Raw genomic sequence first — 19,636 nt, 5'->3', positions numbered from 1 at the left:
AAAGTCCCAAAACCTAGATATAGACTAGGCTCTGTGAGAGAGAGCATATGTTCACACGTATCCATAAACAAGTGCAAAATATATACCTAAAGCAGAAGTACACTAGAGTTTGCAGTGAGCAGCCCCCCCCCCCAACACTTCCTCTCCACTATTCCAACCTTTGGGTCCATGATTGCTCAACAATTTGTTTGGCTGTGTATGTTAACTCTCTTTTCAATCACCAGGTTCCAGATGCCATCAGGATGCCGGCCAGGCTTCCCTGGATTGAAGACCCCACCAATGTGTCCTGGAGCTCCGCTTCCCCAGAGACCCACCCTACTAGGGAAAGAGAGGGGCAGACTGGGAGTATGGACCGACCAGTCAACACCCATGTTCAGTGGGGAAGCAACTACAGAAGCCAGACCTTCCACCTTCTGCAACCCACAATGACCCTGGGTCCATGCTCCCAGAGGGATAGAGAATGGGAAAGCTATCAGGGGAGGGGATGGGATATGGAGATTGGGTGGTGGGAATTGTGTGGAGTTGTACCCCTTCTACCCTATGGTTTTGTTAATTTATCCTTTCTTAAATAAAAAATAAATTAAAAAAAAATAACACACATAACAAATAGCACAAGGACCCAGGTCCAAACCCCTGGTCCCCACCTGCAAGGGCAAAGTTTTGTAAGTGGTAGAGCACGTCTGCAGGTGTCTCTCTGTATCTCTCCCTCTTTATTCCCCCCCAATCTCAATTTCTGGATGCCTCTGCCCAATATAGACAATAAAAAAATAAAATATATTTAAAAAAAACATAGGTGTGGTAGCTGAATCTGAAGACAGCAAGTTACTACACTCAGCATAAGAATGACTTCTGCTTGTCAGTAGCTACTGACAACGCTCTTCTGTATCAATGGTACAGACTGCGGGAGATCTGGCTGCCGATTAAACCAGATGACTTCCTGGAGAAAGGACCTTTCAGCTCTGATTTGAATGTTACCCAGCAGACCCTCTCACTGCTCTACTTTGAGGTACAATGTGGCAAACAGGCCTGGCATCCCAAGTCCTGTGTTCTACTCCTAAGCATCACTCAGGTCTCAGAGTACAATGTATAGTGGCAGCCAAAGTGAAATAAAAGTCAGCTTAACTGTATCTACTGACCAAGACAGTGGGAGGTAATACTGTCTTATTGAAGGGATTATAGGCAGTGTGCCAAAATTAAAATGCAGAGAGAAATCTAGTTTTTATTTGATCATTCAACTATTCTCTTTGACCTACACGGAGGACTGGTGGATTTGGAAAATGAGAATGGACTATGGAAACTTAATCAGTCATACCTACTTTAACTGTTACACTAAATTTGTTTTTTTCAAAATGTAAACCAAATTGCCCTATCTCTTGCTCTGTAGAATCTGACCTGGCAAAGTGCTTTCTCTTTAAACCTATTGTTAAAGACCCTCAGAAGCTGTTTTGCTTCTAGCTTGGCCAGACATACATCTTCACTGATCTACTCAGAACTGTAGTAATTCTCCTGCCCTGTGCTGTAGGGACTGCAATTACCTGTTCATTGAACAAAACTCTGTGCTGCTCTGTGCCATTGATGGCGTCATGCTGGTTGGATGGAACCACTGGCTTAGCAGGTGATCGTGGCTAATAGGATAAAACTGTAACCCTACTGGTATAGATGCTTCAAGAATTAGGGACCGAGAGGAAACTTCTTACCAGCTATGTTACTGATGAAAACTGGAGGGACCTGAATGTTTATAGTATGTTATGGCCTTGCTGATATGGCAGAAATAAAGGTTATATAGTTTCTCTGCTGGGAATAATTGGAATAGATAGACCAGAGTCCTCTGACCCTTTATTTTTTAATGTAGTGCTTTTATCTATGGATGTTAATACGTCTTTTCTCTTTCCTGCCTCTTCTCATCACTGACTAAAACATGGCAGTTATATCCATATATGAATATATGCCTGAAGTGCTCATTTTGTTAAATACTGAAAGTGAATTTCAGTAACAAAGGAGGGTCTACAAAAAGAGAAATTAAGTTAATCTTTAATCCAAAAGTAACTGGTGGCACACCTTGGTGAGTGCATATGTTACAATGTGCAAGGATCAAGGTTCGAGCCCTCAGTACCCAGCTGCAGGGGGAAGTGTTGTCAGTGGTGAAGCAGTGCTGTAGGTGTCTTTCTGCTTCTGACCCTCTCCACCTCCCCCTTCCCTCTAGATTTCTGATGGTCTCTATTGAGCAAATAAATAAAGGTAATAATAATAGAAAAAAAACTGTCTGTGAAACATTGGTCTTGCATTAATCTTGCAATCTTAGGAAATGCATGGATATTAGAAAACATGAGAACTGTGCAGTCATTTTATTTTTATCTTGATCTGTCTCATATTTCTTATTTTTCCTGATTTTTACTGCGAAGAGTTTGATAGGTTCCATCAAGGATAACTGCTTTCTACAGACAGAAGACTGGGATGTTGTGTTCAGGATTGGTCAGATGAAAGATTCTCCTCTGGCATATGGATTTTCAAGGTGACAAATAATATAGAATTTTACAAAGTGATCCTTTGGTCTATGTAGCTGTCTCCTGTACATCCCACACTTTCAAGCTTGGTGAAGCTCTGGTTTCTGACACACTTCTTTTTTAAATTTTTATTAGTGATTTAATATTGATTTACAAAATCTACAATAATAGGGGTATATTTCCACACTTTTCCTACCCCAGAATTCTGTGTCTCCACGCCCACCACTGGCAACTGCAGTAGTTCTTCCAAGATCACAGATATAAGTTGAGTATTATTTCTATAACTATCTATTTATATATACTTGCCCCCCTTTTTGTGTGTGGTCCTGCCTTCTCTTCCTTTCTAAGTCATACCTACCTTTTCTGAGTGTCCTTCGTTCCATTTTTTTCCCCTCTTCTCTCTCAGGGTCCTAATGGAGTTGGGGTTCAGAGCCCTCTGGTCATCTTCCCCTAAGATTTCCCCCTCTGGGAGTATGGACAAAAATTCTTTATGGGGTGCAGAAAGTGGAAGGTTTGACATCTGTAATTGCTTTTCTGTTGGACATAGGCATTGGCAGGTCAACCCATACCTCCAGCCTGTTTTGATCTTTCCCTAGTGTCTAACAAACTACTGATCCAAGACATCCAAACATTCCCATTTCGACAAATACATATTTCTACAAATGTGGACTCCCCAGGATTCTTTTGTTAAAAATGATTGAAGTTGAAATAACAACTTGCAACTAAAAGAACTCTGAGTTAAGATAGTTTTCCAGCAACTACTGTTTCTTTGTTTCCTTATGGATTGAATAGCATCAAGTGCAGAAATACAGTATAACAGCCATACTTAAAGAGTCCCTTCTCCATTTTTGTATACGATTTTATCTGTAGAATAAACAAGCATATTCAAACAGATACCACATATATATAGCCACAGGTGTAAAATTACATTTGCAGATTCCTTCAAGAAGATATGAGAAGGTTATAGGAAGCACATCATGTCAGATGGAGAGAGAATTCTCCCAGAAGACAAATGCTAGGTCAAATGCTATTATGCACCCCTACAATAATCCCCGGTCATCTCCAAGGTCATGTTCTTCTGTGCGGATTTCAACGTGTCTAAAAAACATTTGGGTTTGCTGTGGTTAGGAGTTAAACAAAGGAAAATAGGTTAAAAACCAGTCTCTCCTAAGAGAGAAAGAACGGAGGGGCAAACACCACTTTGGCAGAGGATAATGAGGAAGTTGTTGCCCAGGGGAAAATGCCGGCTCCCCAAATATAAGCCAGGCAAGCTGCTAGAGACTCACAAGGGAAAAAGACCAAGACAACATATATCTCAGAGGGAATGAGAGCCTGGGAGAAAAGAAAAATTGAATTTGGGAAATCATTGAAAATAAAAACTGAAGCAGTACCGAGACAAAAGGTAACGGGCACAAGGCACAAGGCACACAGAACAAAAATGAGACCCCATTTGTCTAGAGATGTGGGCCTTCATCTGAATACATACAATGACCATTTTCTCCCAAGGTGGGTTTGTTGGCAAAGGGATTCTAACTACTCACATCTATGTGGATTTAATACTCTCTCACTATAGAATGAACTACTGATAAAGCTGTTGACTCAGAAAGCCGCAGAAAGTCTGAAAGGGCAAGGCTAGAAAGATGCACTTTCTGTGGATGGTGAAAGGTCCCAAAAGCCTGGGATCCAATGACCACCACTACCCAGCCCCCACACACACCAGACATTCCAGCTCCTTTGTTTTCCTGTTTGTTTTCTAAGGTCACATGACTGCTTTCAAGTGAGGCTGGGAAGCAGCCCTCCTTTGTAAGGGCCCTGTCAAGGTAATGGGAGTTTTGTTCATCCCAACAGTAAGTGTTCAGTTTTAAGTTGATACTTCTGTATGGTCTGAGAATGATGTAACAAACAGCCAAATGACTCTTGGCAGAAGAAAGTTCCTTGTCTTTGTTTTGTGTTTTTGTTGGTTTGTGTTTTTACCACAGCACTGCTCTACTCTGGCTAATGGTAGTACTATAGATTGAACCTGGGATGCCTTAGTCTTGAGTTTTTCTGCATAACTATTCTACTCTTTACCTCATCCACCATCCCTACTTTAAAGGTAGACAATAGAAATAAAGGCATAAGTCTCCAGAGAGCAAAGTGTTTTTTTTGTACTAGATTTTCATGCCTGAGGCTACTAGGTCCCAGGTTCAGCCCCAGGTACCACCAGAAGCCAGAGCTGAGGAGTGTTTGGGTAGAAAAAGAAGGGGCATAGAGCATTTTAAAAATTATATATGAAGAGGAAGAGAGAGATCCCAAAATTTCATTAAAGAAGTAAAAGCATTGTGAGATATCTGTCAAATCTGGCATTTAAAACTATATGATTTTGTGTGGCATTGCAATTCCAAATGAAAAATTTAGATTCCTACAAAATATTGAAACTGTTACTTAAAATATTTTATAACAATCAACTTCACCAGCAGAGACCACATCATTTTCCCCAGAAGAACCATGAGTCTTAAGGATGCTCTTTAACTGAGTAGATCATTTCACCAAAAGTGTGTTTTATTAAGACAAGGCAATAGTAATTTTTCCCTATACTTTTATGAGAATTGGAGAAGTCATATAAAATCCATTAAAATGTTAAAAGAAATAGGTTTTCATAAAGATAACCCCACAATGATTGTTACAAACCTAATGATTGATGCAGCATTTAAAAGTGATAACCCAATAAACATTTAGAAAGATATGGAGAAGTGATTTTAGTGACATTTAACTTACAAGATAATAAATGCCATAATAACAATAGGTAATTATACATTTTTCAATTTAATAAAAATGATATTGATTTAAAAATAGCAAATGGTCACATCATATTTTCATATTTACTAGGAAACGAGAAGCCATTCTTTCATTTGAAATTCAAAAATGTTTCCATAATTTTATGTTTATGAAAAATCACATGGATGAGAGAAACATGAAGCATTCAAGTATGAACTTATTTTAATAATGTTCAGCTTATTGATTAGATAAATACAGGGCTACTGTTGAAACATAGCAAGGAGACCAACCTTAAAAATTATACTTTTGGGGAGTTAAGTGTACATGGTGCAAAGCACAAGGACCAGAGTAAAGATCCTGGTTCGAGCCCCTGGCTCCCCACCTACAGGGGAGAGGGTGCCGCTTCGCAAGCAGTGAAGCAGGTCTACAGATGTCTATCTTTTTCTCCCCTTCTCTTGTCCCCTCCTCTCTTGTTTCCTCTCTGTCCTATCCACCACCAACAACAGCAGTGACAACAATAACAATAATGACAACAATCAAGATAACAACAAGGGTAACTAAATGGGAAAAAAAGGCCTCCAGGAGCAGTGGTTTCATAGTGCAGGCACTGAGCCCCTGGCATAACACTGGTGGCAATATATATATATTGTCTTCCCAATATACTATCTGAGATGACAAAGTGCCTTTGAATTACTAACATTCTTATGCATTTTGATCTAGGTGACGTCAAGCTACCTAACAGGAACAAATGGATCGCTGTTGTATACTGAAACATTCATGAAAAAGAAATATGATAAAAGTTATCCAGCAACTCCTCCCTCCCTTTTTTTTCTCCTTAGATTCTGGGTCATTTGTTCTCCGAAAATATCAGGGGTGAGATAAATATTCACCACTTCTTTTGTTTATTTGGAGAAACTATCATGTTGAAATGCTTTCTTGCTTAACAGTTTAATTTATATCGCAAGTCATCATGGAAAATTCCAGAGTCCTTATCATTTTCTGCAGCCTCTCCATTTCTGCCACTGACTGAATGTAATTGATACTATACTTGCAGTTTCAACTTAAAAGTTTTTTAGCAAAAGAGGTCAATGCTACAAGCTTCTGATTTCTGGACCCTGTTCCATCATTACCTGCTGTGTTTTTTTTAACATAAAAACTATACCATAAGGTTAACTTGGATTGAAACTAACCTAGATACAATCCATACCTTATATTTTATATTTTTTATATCCAAGATGTAATTCTTTTTCTTGTGAATGTTATTAAAAAGCAATCTTATAGGCTGTTGTGGAGTGAAATGTGTCTTCCAAATGCATTCCTGAAACTTTAGGCTCTAATACCTTCGATTGTGGCTGGTTTTGGAGGTAGAGCCTCTACAATGATTCTGTCAAAATGAGGGTTTCCTGGCACGTCCTTAAAAGAGGAATTTAGGGCCTAGAAAGAGTGCCAGGGAGGTGAAGCCAAGGGACTCAGACCCTGGAAGACTCAAAAAGATGGAGCAAACAAACCTAAGCCCAGGAAGACTGGCATGTCAGGAGAAGACAGTGCTACTGATGTTTAACCTCAGACTTTCAGTCTCACGGACTAAGGAAGTCAATTTCTATTGTGTACACCATGTAGACTGTGGGAGTTTTATCACTGCAGTCATAGCCGCTGATAAACCGATTGGCTATTTATCTATAACATGCGACCATGTCTTTCCCACAGTTATTATAGATTAACAGACACTTTCAGGTGATTTTAACTACCACATTTTGGAAAAAAAATGACATGCACCTAAGTTTCCTCTGTATATTTCTACGATGTCTATGCTGTTTGCTTTCAGTACTGACTAGTATTTCAGCGTCTACTGACTTATCTATTCACCAACGGAAGGGCACTTAGGGTGCTTTCAAGTATTAGTAATTTTTTAAAATCTTTTTATTAGGGGATTAATGGTTTACATTTGACAGTAAAACACAACAGTTTGTACATGCTTAACATTTTCCAGTTTTCCACATAACAATTCAACTCCCACCAGGTCCTCCTCTGCCATCATGTTCCAGGACCTGAACCCCTCCCCCCCGAGTCTTTTACTTTAGTACAGTACACTAAGTTTTAGTAATTTGGAATGAAAACCACTATAAATGTCTGGGAGCCAGTTTCTCTGTGGATATATGCTCTCAACTGAAGTCTCATATACTAGTGACAGCAATAATGGTTTTAACCTATACGGTTAAGACTGCATTACTAAATGTATGTTTATAGATTAAGATACAATGATTTTTGCTTGGCAAAGACTTTATATATCACATATATAACAAAAGCACTATACTTTAATAAAAAGAACTGAGCTACCAAAGGCCAATAAAAGATGTGGCAGCACTGCCTGGCCTGCCGTGACGGTACAGATATCAATAGAGTTTCATTTTGAAAGGTAAATTATTGAAACTGTTTAGTTGAACAACATCTATATAGGCTTAAGAAAATAAACATTTTAATATTAGAAAATGAGATGAGAAATTACTTGGATTCATCTTTTACTTTGTATTATCATCACAATTAATTCTACAAGCATATTGTTCAATGAAATGAAAGGAAGAACCAATAAACTATAGAAAATTTTGCACATAGGGAGTCGGGCTGTAGCGCAGCGGGTTAAGCGCAGGTGGCGCAAAGCACAAGGACTGGCATAAGGATCCCGGTTCGAACCCCGGCTCCCCACCTGCAGGGGAGTCGCTTCACAGGCGATGAAGCAGGTCTGCAGGTGTCTGTCTTTCTCTCCCCCTCTCTGTCTTCCCCTCCTCTCTCCATTTCTCTCTGTCCTATCCAACAACGACGACAACAACAATAATAACTACAATAATAGAACAACAAGGGCAACAAAAGGGAATAAATAAATAAAATAAAATATTTAAAAAAAAAGAAAATTTTTCACAGTGAATTCAACTTTAGGAGTTGTTATAGACAAATTCTCATTCATAATAATATCAAAGTTGTTGTCACTTGTAGAATAATTGATTGGTACTATTCTATTATGAGCTACATCTATCTGTACAAAGTAGGTCATCAATTGAGATTCTCAAAATGTGAGTAATTTACCCTTTTGAAAGCCTCAGTCAGTAATACTTAAAAGTATTATCTTAAGTACTTTTGTATAAAACTTATCAATGAAAGTTAAGGCTGTAGAAGCAGATTTGCTTCATCATAAGATTCAGAAAATACTGCATGTGGCATACTTTGCTAATTTAATTTTAATATATTCTCTACAGTATGTATTTTACTTACTGGATAGAACTGTAAAAATGTAATAGAAGTTTTTACCTAGCCCCTTCCCCCCAAGGTGCTCAGCTCTCTTTACAGTTTACCAAGCCAGTTATACAATCACTATCACTCTATCTGTGACTATCAAATGAAAAGGAATAGAACTCTCACAGCAAATCAAGTAAAATTACGTGCCAAACAACTAAACTACTAAGAGCAATCAGTATCATCATCATTATTGCTGCATTTATTTTGATGATTGTAAATTTATTGGCACATAAACAGAAGGCAGATTAAAAATCAGTAGTATTGTGGCCCAGGAGCCGTCACAGTGGCTGAAGCATTACACTCAAAAGCATGAGGTCGGGAGTAAAGTCCCTGGCATTGCACTTTACAATTTAGTGTTCTATCTCTCAAATAAATATATTTTCATAATAAAATTAAATAAAATCTGTAATATTGTTCTTGAAAGTATATTCTGCATAGTCCTCTAGGTTTTGAAATAAATAAATGTCAAGCAAAGCAATACATGTGATGCATGTTTCAAAGAAATTAAACAACGTATCCAAAAAAATTGTGAGGAACTATAAAAAAGATATGAATAGCATACCTGCTCCTCAGGAAAAAGAAGAAAAATTAAGGCATCACAATTTCCGACTTCAGTTTATATTACAAAACAATAGTAGTTAAAATGGTGTGGTATTTTGAACAAAAATGAATATATATATATATATATATATATATATATATGCCAATGAAACAGGTTAAAGAGTTCAGAACTAAAACCACACGTGTATAGGCATATTACATATTACATATGATAAAGGGGTCAGAACTGCCCAGTGAGGAAAAGAACTCTCAATATTTTTAAGGTTTTTATTTTATTCGTTCATGAAGAAGATAGGTGAAGAGAGAGAGAGAAGAAGAACCAGGAATCACTCTGATAAATGTGCTGCTGGGAATTGCTTGATCCAATGCAACGTCCACTGCACCACTTCCTAGTCCCCAAGAAAGTCTCTTTAATAAATGGTGCTTGGGTGAACTGGAAAGCATCATGTATAAAAATGAAAGTAAACTACAACCTAACACCATGAACCAAAATTAACTCAAAATGTATCAAAGATTTACATATTCAATCTGAAACTATGAAATAGTTTACATCTGTGACACATTTCAGGACAAACATTAAAGATGTATTTTGAGACTCCACCCCATGGGTAAGGGGGAACAAAACCAAGAATGAACAAGTGGTGCTATATAAAACTAAGACACTTCTACACATCAAAAGAAAATTCCATAAGGATAAACAGGAAATCCAGGCAAGCAGTTGATATCAAACATCTATAAATAATTTAATACAGCTCAACAAAAAGAAAAAGAACAGCCCAATAAAAAGTGGACAGAGATATGAATAGAATGTTATCTAAAGAGTCAATACACATGGCCCACAGACATATGCAGATATGCTCCAATTCACTCATAACCAGAGAAATGCAGATTAAAACCACACCGAGATTCCCCCTCACACCTGTGAGAATGGGCTCCATCAGTAAAACAAGAGAAGTGTTGGAGAGGATGTGGAGAGAGAGGAATTCTGTCACACTGCTGATGGGAGTGCAAATTGGAGCAGCCATTATGGAGAACAGTAGGGAGAATCCTTAAACAAATACAGATGGAAAGACCTTATGATCCAGCAATTCCACTCCAAGGCATTTACAAATATACTATATATTTATAATAACACTGGTTATATAATATATATAATAACACTGATTTGAAAGGCCAGTGCACCCCCGTGTTCATAGTGATTTTATTTACAATAGCAAAAACCTGGAAATCACCAAAATACCTTTCAACAGATGACTGGCTAACAAAGGTATGGGGCATATACTCATTGCATATTACTCAGCAATAAAAAGATGATATTGTGTCATTTGGGATAAAACGGATAAAAATGGAGAAGGTTATGCTTAGTGAAGCAAGTAAGGAAATAAAGGACAACTACGGAAAGGTTTATTCAGATGGAATAGAAAGAGATGAACGTGGGGCCAGGTGAGGTGGTGGTACACCCGCTTCAGCACACATGTCAGCAAACACAGCATCTGGGTTTGAGCTCCTGCTCCCCACCTGCATGGAGGATGCTTCAGGACTGATGAAGCAGATCTGCAGGCATTTACTTTTCTACCCTCCTCTTTATCTCCCTGTCCTCTCAACTTTTCTCTGTCCAGTCAAATAAAAATAGAAAGAAAAAAATATATAGTCATTCCATTGAGAGTGGTGGATTTGTTGTGCTGACACCAAGTACTGGTGGCAAAAGAAGAAAAGAAAGAAAGAAAGAAAGAAAGAAAGAAAGAAAGAAAGAGAGAGAAAGAAAGATGAGAAAGGAAGAAAGGAAGGAAGGAAGGAAGGAAGGAAGGAAGGAAGGAAGGAAGGAGGAAAGAATGGAAGAGAGAAAGAAAGAAGGAAAGAAAAGAAACTGAACATATGAACAGAAAAAAATCACTTTTATATCTAAGAGTGGGGGCAAACAATAGTGGCTTTTCTGTGGATTTGGAGATGGGGACACAGACCTTTGGTGACAAAAGTAGAAGTAGTGAGAGAAAAAGAGAGAGATAGTGATATTACCCATAATATTATACAGTATTAGCTTTATTTTAGCAGTGACTTTTCTTTCTTAATATAGGGCAGAGAGAAATTGAAAGAGGAGGGGGAGATAGGGAGGAAGAGAGAAAGATAGACCCCCGCAGACCTGCTTCACCATTTATAAAGTGACACCTGTCCCGCTCATAGTGGGGAGCCAAGGGCTCGAACCAGGGTCCTTGAGCAGGTCCTTGCACTTCACAATATGTGTGTTTAACCTGGTGCACCACCACCCAACTCCCAGCAGCGATGTTTGAAACATCATAAAAACTATAAGGAAAAGATACACTTGAAATAAGGCAAAAAAAAAAAAAGTTTTGCTTGTATAAATGCTTTTTGTTGATAATAAAATTAATTAATCAATTAATAGGTAAAGAAATCCCTATGGTGCCATCTTTCTCATTCCCTATCTCCCCACTCTTTCTATTTCTCTCTGCTAACTAAGTAGATAAAGGGATGTATGTGACGCTACCATGTGCAAGGAGTTTATGCCCCTGGTCCCCACCTCCAGGAAGAAAGTTTTATTAATAATTAAACAGTACTGTAGATGTCTCTTGTACTCTCTTTGTTCCCCTTTCCTTTTAGCTTCTCAATTTCTTTCATGCCTATCTAAGAGTAAAAGAAAAAAGAATATAAGAGAAAAAAAATGGCCACTAGGAGTGGTGGGTTCACTGTGCAGGTATTGAGCCCAGGTGATAACGCTGATGTCAGTAAGACAATCACAAATGAAAGAAATACATGTCAAAACACATTTTCATATTCCCTTTGTGAGTTCCTATACAGCATACATTCAGTCATATTTTATACTAAAGAAATGTGCTTCCATAAGATCAGTCACAGGAATGTTAATCAAATGCGCAACAGACATGAAACTCTAAGCTGCTAAAAGTCCTATGTCGTTATCTATTATATATGTTGTAACTATTTCCAAATTTTATTTTTATAAACTATATTGTAAAATATCTCAGACTGGTAAGTTTGTATACATCCTTACTTGTTTATTTCTGTGATCAGAGACTCTGTTAGTTCTTAGGATCTTTGATACAGATTCTATCATCGCCCTCTGGGCTTTGTAGCAATTTAATTTACTAGGAGAGTCAGGCTCCAAATACGGTTTCAGGTTAACAGATGTACATTAGATGACATCCCTAAGTATTATGAGGCCCTAACAAGTCATAAAGCATATGTGAGTTGTCATTCCAAAACTAGTGTTTCTACACATCTTTTATGTAATGAAGATTCTCTATCAATACAAAACAATCCTCATAAATAGCTTCTCATTATGGGACTTCATATTGATATTGGATCTACACTTAATGTTGGTCTTCAAGGCTCTGAAATTGCAGTGTGTTTTCAAATATTCATCTCAGGTTTAAGGGAGTAAACAGGAGTTAAAAAGCCAGATGCTCTCTCTCTTTAGTAAGAATGTTATTGACAGTAGAATCCTGCACTTAGGCTGGTTGTTTTTCAAAAACCTCAGTGATAATGAGGGTAGAAGCAACAGTGCCAATTACCTGGTATTTGCAAGACCATTAACCGGGAAACTAGTAGTAAGAATTTGAAAACTTGAAAAGAATGCAAAAAAATAGGGACTTATTGGAGAAAATCTTTGCTAAGTGGCCTTCACTTAAAACAGATCAATGAAAAAGTTTGAAGTGAGAGTGCATGAATTAAAGCTCCTCAGTCCACATTGCTAGGTCAGAATTAGCATTACTTCTCTCTGTGCTGACACATTTAATCAGAAAAAATATCCCCACTCATAGACCCTGGATGTCCTGTGACTTTCATTTTTTTTTTTTTTGCCTCCAGGGTTATTCCTGGGGCTCAGTGCCTGCACCATGAATCCACTGCTTCTGGAGGCTTCCCCCCCCCTTTTGTTGCCCTTGTTGGTGTAGCCTTGTTGTGGTTATTATTGTTGTTATTGATGTTGTTCATTGTTGGATAGGACAGAGAGAAATGGAGAGAGGAGGGGAAGACAGAGAGGGGGAGAGAAAGATAGATACCTGCAGACCTGTTTCACAGTCTGTGAAGCGAACCCCCTATAGGTGGTGAGCCGGGGGCTCAAACCGGGATCCTTACCCATGTCTGCACTCTGCGCCACGTGAGCTTAACCTGCTGCACTACCTCCCAGTCCCCTCTCATTGATGTTTTCAACTAGAGCAGCTTTGGTACATAGTGCTGCAGGGGATTGAACCTGGGACCTTCAAGCCTCGGGAATGAGATTGAGTTTGCATAACAATATGCTATTTCCTCTCTCTGCTCAAAATGATGTGTCTGTTTCATTTTTTAGAGTCTACAAAGGTGAGCCTATTGGCAAAACAAGGCAAGTTTTATAATTGATATTAACTATATTTATACACCATTTGTACTCCATATTCTCCAGCTCATTGAAATTTTACTTTTCACTAAATGTTTGATAACATGGTCACATTAATGAGCTCCATTTTCCCTACATGAGTTCATTTCCAAAATGAAGGCAAATGGTTATAAAACATATGTACTCAATGAAAACATCTTGTTTCATAATGTAGAAAGGATGTCTTATTCCCCCCCCCTTTGTTACCCTTGTTGTTTTTTTATTGTTGTAGAGATTCTTGTTTTCTCTGTCATCATTGCTGGCTAGGACAGAGAGAAATGGAGAGAGGAGGGGAAGACAGAGAGGGGGAGAGAAAGACAGACACCTGCAGACCTGCTTCACCGCCTATGAAGCACCCCCCCCGGGGGGCCTCGAACCAGGATCCTTTACTGGTCCTTTCGCTTAGTGCCATGTGTGCTTAACTTGCTGTGCTACAGCCCCACCCCTGGAAAGGCTATTTTAATTAAACAATTAGTGCCTGTAATGTAGAACTGTAAAAATACATCCCTATGATGACAATTCTGTAAATTAGCATTTCTTAATAAATTGATAGGAAAGTGGAATAGAAAATGGCAGCTAGTTTGGCTGCACTAAAACTAAAATGATGCATCTTTGAAAAAGAAAGTAGAGACAGTAGGCAAATGTAGATATTGAATGAATTCTACTCATATTGTCAAATTTAAATAATATTAAGAAATTTCAGAACTTTTAGGTGAAACAAATAAGCGTAAATTCAATGTGCAATTTGATAATCACAAATAAATGATGTTATAGACTGTGGAATTATGTGGTGAATTGAGTTTATCCCATCAGACATTTGAAAGAATCTGTGAAAGCACTGAGATCAGCCATAGTCCATGCCAGAGGCCAGGAAGTGGTACAGCTAGTTGAGTGCACATGTTACTATGCTCAAGAACCGGGGTTCAAGCTCCCAGTCCTCACCTGTGGAGAGAAAGCTTTGAGAGTGACCAAGCAGTACTGCTGGTGTCTCTCTCTCCCTGTTCCCTCTTAATTTGTCTCTGTCTTCATACAATAAATAAATAAAATAGTTTAGAAAAGAAAATTCAAAACTTCCTTTTTGTCCCCATCTTTTAGTTTGTGATTAATAGTGGGTTAGAAGACTGTAAGGTTAATGTGTATATTTGCACACCACACTCAGTAACGAAGTTCTGAATCCCTATTCACCCTCTCTCCAAAGTTAACCACCATAATCCTCACAACTCTTAGAAAAGGTTTACTTGCTTCTGTGTATTATTATTATTATGATTTCCTGTGTATCAGTTCTCTAGATTCCACATGTGGGTATACCCACCCAGTGGTTGTCTTTGATCTCTCTTTATACATTTCCCCAAGCATAATCTCTCTGGTTCCATCCATTTTTGCCCCAAGGAATACAATATCATCTTTTTTTTTTTAATTCCATGGAATCTACAACCCATAACTTCAGTAGCCAGTCATTTGCTGATGGGCATCTAGGCTGCTTCCAGTCTTTGGCTATTGGGAATAATGCAGCTATGAATATAGGGGTGTATATGTCCCTTTGAGGTAGCGTTTCAGTATCCTTTATCTAAGTGCCTATGAGTGTTCTTGTTGGGTTATAAGGTAATTTCATTTTTATTTGTTTAAGAACTCTTCATATGGCCTTGCAAAGGGGCTGCACGAGTCTGAATCTCCACCAGCAGTGTAGCAAAGTCCCTTTTCCTTCACAACCTTGTCAGCACCTGCCCTTTCATGTTTTGTTGATGTAGGCCATTTTCTTAAATGTGAGATGGTATTAATTTGCATTTATCTGATAAAAGTGAAGTGGAGTGTTTCTTCCTATGTCTGTGGGCCATATGTATCTATTTTTAGAAAACTGTTTAGTTCTTTTGCCCATCTTTAATTGAATTATTATTGCTTCTTTTGTAGATCTGTACCAATTCTGCCTAGATGTTTGATATTAGTCGCTTGTCAGATATGAGGTGTGCAGATATCTTTTCTCATTGATTGGGTTGCCTGGTTATCCTTGTATAGTTTTTTTTTAGATGTGTAGAAGCTTTAGAGTTTCATGTTGTCCCATTTATTTACTCTTGTTTTCATTTCCCATGCCCATGGGGTTGAGACTCCAAATTCGTAAGAAAAAAAGTGAGTGTTTTTGCTATTCTGGTCTCATACTACACAGCATTTTTCATTCATGTACCAAGATCTCTGGTGTTTTATTCATGCATATTGTCTGTATTCACCTTCCCCTTCCTAAAATGTTTTCCCTAGCCCTTAGAAGTTTGTGTTTTTGAAAATTCAATTCATGTCTTACCAACCACTATGAAATCTTACTCGGACATTTATTTCCATTTTCACTGCCTTGTTCACCAGTCTTCACAGTGTGAGACTTGACCATCAATACTTTCTTTTAACTCTCTTCCTGTCTCACCTTTCATATGTGTTTGGATGCTAACATGGATATTTCTTACTAGCCTTTTTTTTTTTACTAAGAATATTTAAAATAAACTGAAATTGTACCAGGTTTAGTTCTGAGTAAGCCAGCACCAAGTCAGCATGGGTGGACGGTGCACCAAATTATTTATCAGAAATCAGCACTATCCTAAAACTGACCCTCCTTGAATGGAATGTACACCCACTGATAAAGCCCAGAAACCATAAACATTCATCTGGCAGAGGTTCTCTCAAATATGTACATTATCCCATCCCAGCATGCTCTATGTCTGCTCTGGTGACCTAGGGAGAATTTCTGCACAGTGACCCCTCCCATTTACATACAGGTCAGACATGAAATAGCTAAACAGCTAAATGTAAGTCCTATATATTGCAAGGGAAAGCCACACTACAAATGAGCTGTTAGTTTCAGGATTGTGTAAACAATGAGTTGAAGGATAAAAGGTGTTTTCACCTTGCTGGAAACGCTTATCAAACAACTCCAGCAATGCGGCTTGGATCATATATATTCTATCTGGTAGGTACCAATTAAATTTAAACACCAGGGTCAAAAAGAGAATTTGCCAATAATATGCTGAGAACAATTAATTAGTAGGCACTGCTTTAAAATCCCTGAACAGCTAGCTCAACAGGAACTCAGATAATCCTTGAGGAAGCTCACTAATGCTGCATTACAAAGGTGAGCAAAATCAGTGACAGTGATGAGAGAGGTAAAATGAGAATAACGTTGACAGACTAAGATTAAAGTTCTGAAAATGATGTGAGAATCTGGACAAAAATGGTCCCTCATCTGAAATTATTTTTCCTTTAGTAACAAACAAACAAACAAAAAAATGTATGTATTTTTAGAAACATCGATTTTCACTTTTCTAAATCTATCATACTTGGAGAAAGTGCACTAATCTTAAGCACACAGCTTGATACGTTTTCACAGATTGAAAGCACTTACATAACCAAGGCTGATGTGAAGAAATGAAACACCAGAACCACCCCCCAGACACACACACTCAAGCTCTCCCCAAGCTAAGTTTGCTCTAGTCACCATCTCCTAAGAATGCCATTCCAGGCTCTCAAATCATCTCTTAGCTTTGTTTCAGGAAAACTGCTTATTTTGAAGTAATGTCAATGTTTAGACAATTCTTCATTGATATTTTGCCACCTTTACCATTTTATACACATGCTCTAATTCCCAGCCTCTGAGAGTAAGCCACAGATATGCTGGTAAGATTTTTAACCTGCCAAATCCAGATTCTGCTGTGTATTTCCTGTCCAAAGAGGATATCTGCATACCTATCAAAGGTCAAACTCCCAGATTAGAAGCCAGCATGATAATGTGGTTCACCTGTCTTCCTTTCTCTTTTCCTTTCCCTCTCCTTTTTCTTTCCCTTTCCTTTCCTTTCTTTTTCCTGTTCCCTTCCCTTGTCTTTCCTCCTCTCCCCTTTCCTCACCTTCCCTTCCCCTCCCCTCCCCTCCCTTCCCCTTCCCTTCCCCTTCCCTTCCCCTTCCCTTCCCCTTCCCTTCCCCTTCCCCTTCCCCTTCCCCTTCCCCCTTCCCCTTCCCCTTTCCCCTTCCCCTTCCCTTCCCCTTTCCCTTCCCCTTCCCCTTTCCCTTCCCTTCCCTTCCCTTCCCTTCCCTTCCCTTCCCTTCCCTTCCCTTCCCTTCCCTTCCCTTCCCTTCCCTTCCCTTCCCTTCCCTTCCCTTCCCTTCCCTTCCCTTCCCTTCCTTTTCTGTCTCTTTACCCCAGAGGACAGCATAGCTCTGGCTTCTGATGGCAAGAGGTATTGAACATGGGACCTCTGAGCTTCAGGCACCAAAATAATTTTGTACAACCTCTATGCCACCTCCTCCACCATTTTTCACAAAATCCCTTTCAAATGTCAAGCAATGAATTCTTCATTTCCGGAGTAATGGCTCCTGGCATCCAGAATCATCTATTTGCCATCCTGTAGGTGGTGATTATAAGTGCTTTGCTTGCACTGGGCTGATGATTCCCTAACTAGACTCCTCAAGAAATTTAGTTGAGAAGTTTTGCCCAAACAGGATGCACATTAACTTTGATATGCACTCAATAGCTAAACTGCTCAGACCTTTTCATAGTTACTAATCTGTCTGTGGGCTCCTGGTTGATGGAATCCAGGCAATTCCTGCCAGAATGCCATGGGAATATAGGAAAACGGTTATGCATTTTCAAGAAAATCTACCTCTACTTCATGCAAGGGGTGAGGCAGAAAACGTGAGGAAACTTAATGTTGTTCTAGAGATAGATTTGTTTCAAATTAGGTTTCTCCCTTAAAATGTATCATATCCTGAGCCTGGGCTTCAGGCAGGAATCTCATTCCCAATTCTCTAAGACTAGGGAAAGACACCACCACAACACCAAAGCTCTCCCCATTGGCAGGTGGGGGCTGGGGACTGACTCTACACAGGCACTCACTAGCCTGCACTGCAAAGCAAAAGTACCAGTCTTTCCTACTGTCACCTCTGGCCTCTGGCCATGTAAACCTAATTCAGTTCTGTAGGACACTGACTTTTGTTTCTTTATAACTGCTTCCTGTGTTTGTTCAAGCACCTTTTTTTTCTCCCAAACATATGCAGGTACACACATAGAGATAACATATACATCACTTCTTACCTAGACTTATGACTGGTAGCTGGCAACTCTTCACCATCATCTTGCTCTGGTACATTCTTTACTGAATGGAAGCCTCCCTTAAGAAAAGTAAGAGGAAAAAGTCTGTGTATTAGAGAAATGCTTCCTCTCAATCATTTGTTCCCAAAGCCGTTTTGTTGCTGTTCACTAAACATATCCACATCCCGGCTTGTATCTTTGAAGTTCATAGTAACAGCCCAAGGTTTAAGTTAAGCTTTGACAAGTCCTCTTATAATGAGAGTTTTATCAGTGATGCAATCCTTTTTAATAGGTTTGAAACTTCTATTCTCGAGAAGGAAACATAAAATGAAAATAAAACTGATGTCTCCCCACCTTGTTGTAGAAATATTTGCCACAAAGAACCAAAGTCATTTAGATCACAAACAATTACAGGATAACATAAGCATTTTCATACATAATGTATATTTCATTAGCTCACTCAGAAAGCTTTATGGAAATAATATATGGACATAAATTCTCCTCTCTGTCTAACTAGAAAGAAAGACGCCTTCAGGATATCCTCAATTAATTTCCATACTTGATATCCTATAAATGTAAGATGTATTGCCATAAAAATGCAAGACATGAGGGTGAGACTTTATATAAATATATCAATGATGGATTAAACAAATGTAATATGAAAGTAAGACAATCCCTCCAGGCTTAGAATTTGCTGAATTGGATTAGCAAGGGAACTGCTAGAAATATATATGAAAAGTAAGAAGTGTATCTCAAAGGAACTACATCAGAAGAGGCTGGGCAACTATCTGGATATTACAAATACGTTCATTTTATAGAATTAGTGAAAAAGAAATATTTCACAGAACTGAAAAGTATTATAAATTTACTGAACTTCCACAATGAGTTTTCTAGAGAAATCCCTACTTGAAAGAAAAGAAATTCTAAAGAATTCTACCCAGGCTTCCTTTTTTTTCTATCTTAACCTAAAATGACAAAAGACAGAATCTCCTACTAGTTATCTGTGTGTTTGTTCATCGTTTACATCACTGTGCACATGTGTGTCTCCATATGTACAGACATATCTCTACACAT

The sequence above is a fragment of the Erinaceus europaeus genome, chromosome 19 (genome assembly GCF_950295315.1).
Source record: "Erinaceus europaeus chromosome 19, mEriEur2.1, whole genome shotgun sequence".
Lineage (NCBI taxonomy): Eukaryota > Metazoa > Chordata > Mammalia > Eulipotyphla > Erinaceidae > Erinaceus > Erinaceus europaeus.
This window is presented reverse-complemented; position numbering follows the sequence as displayed.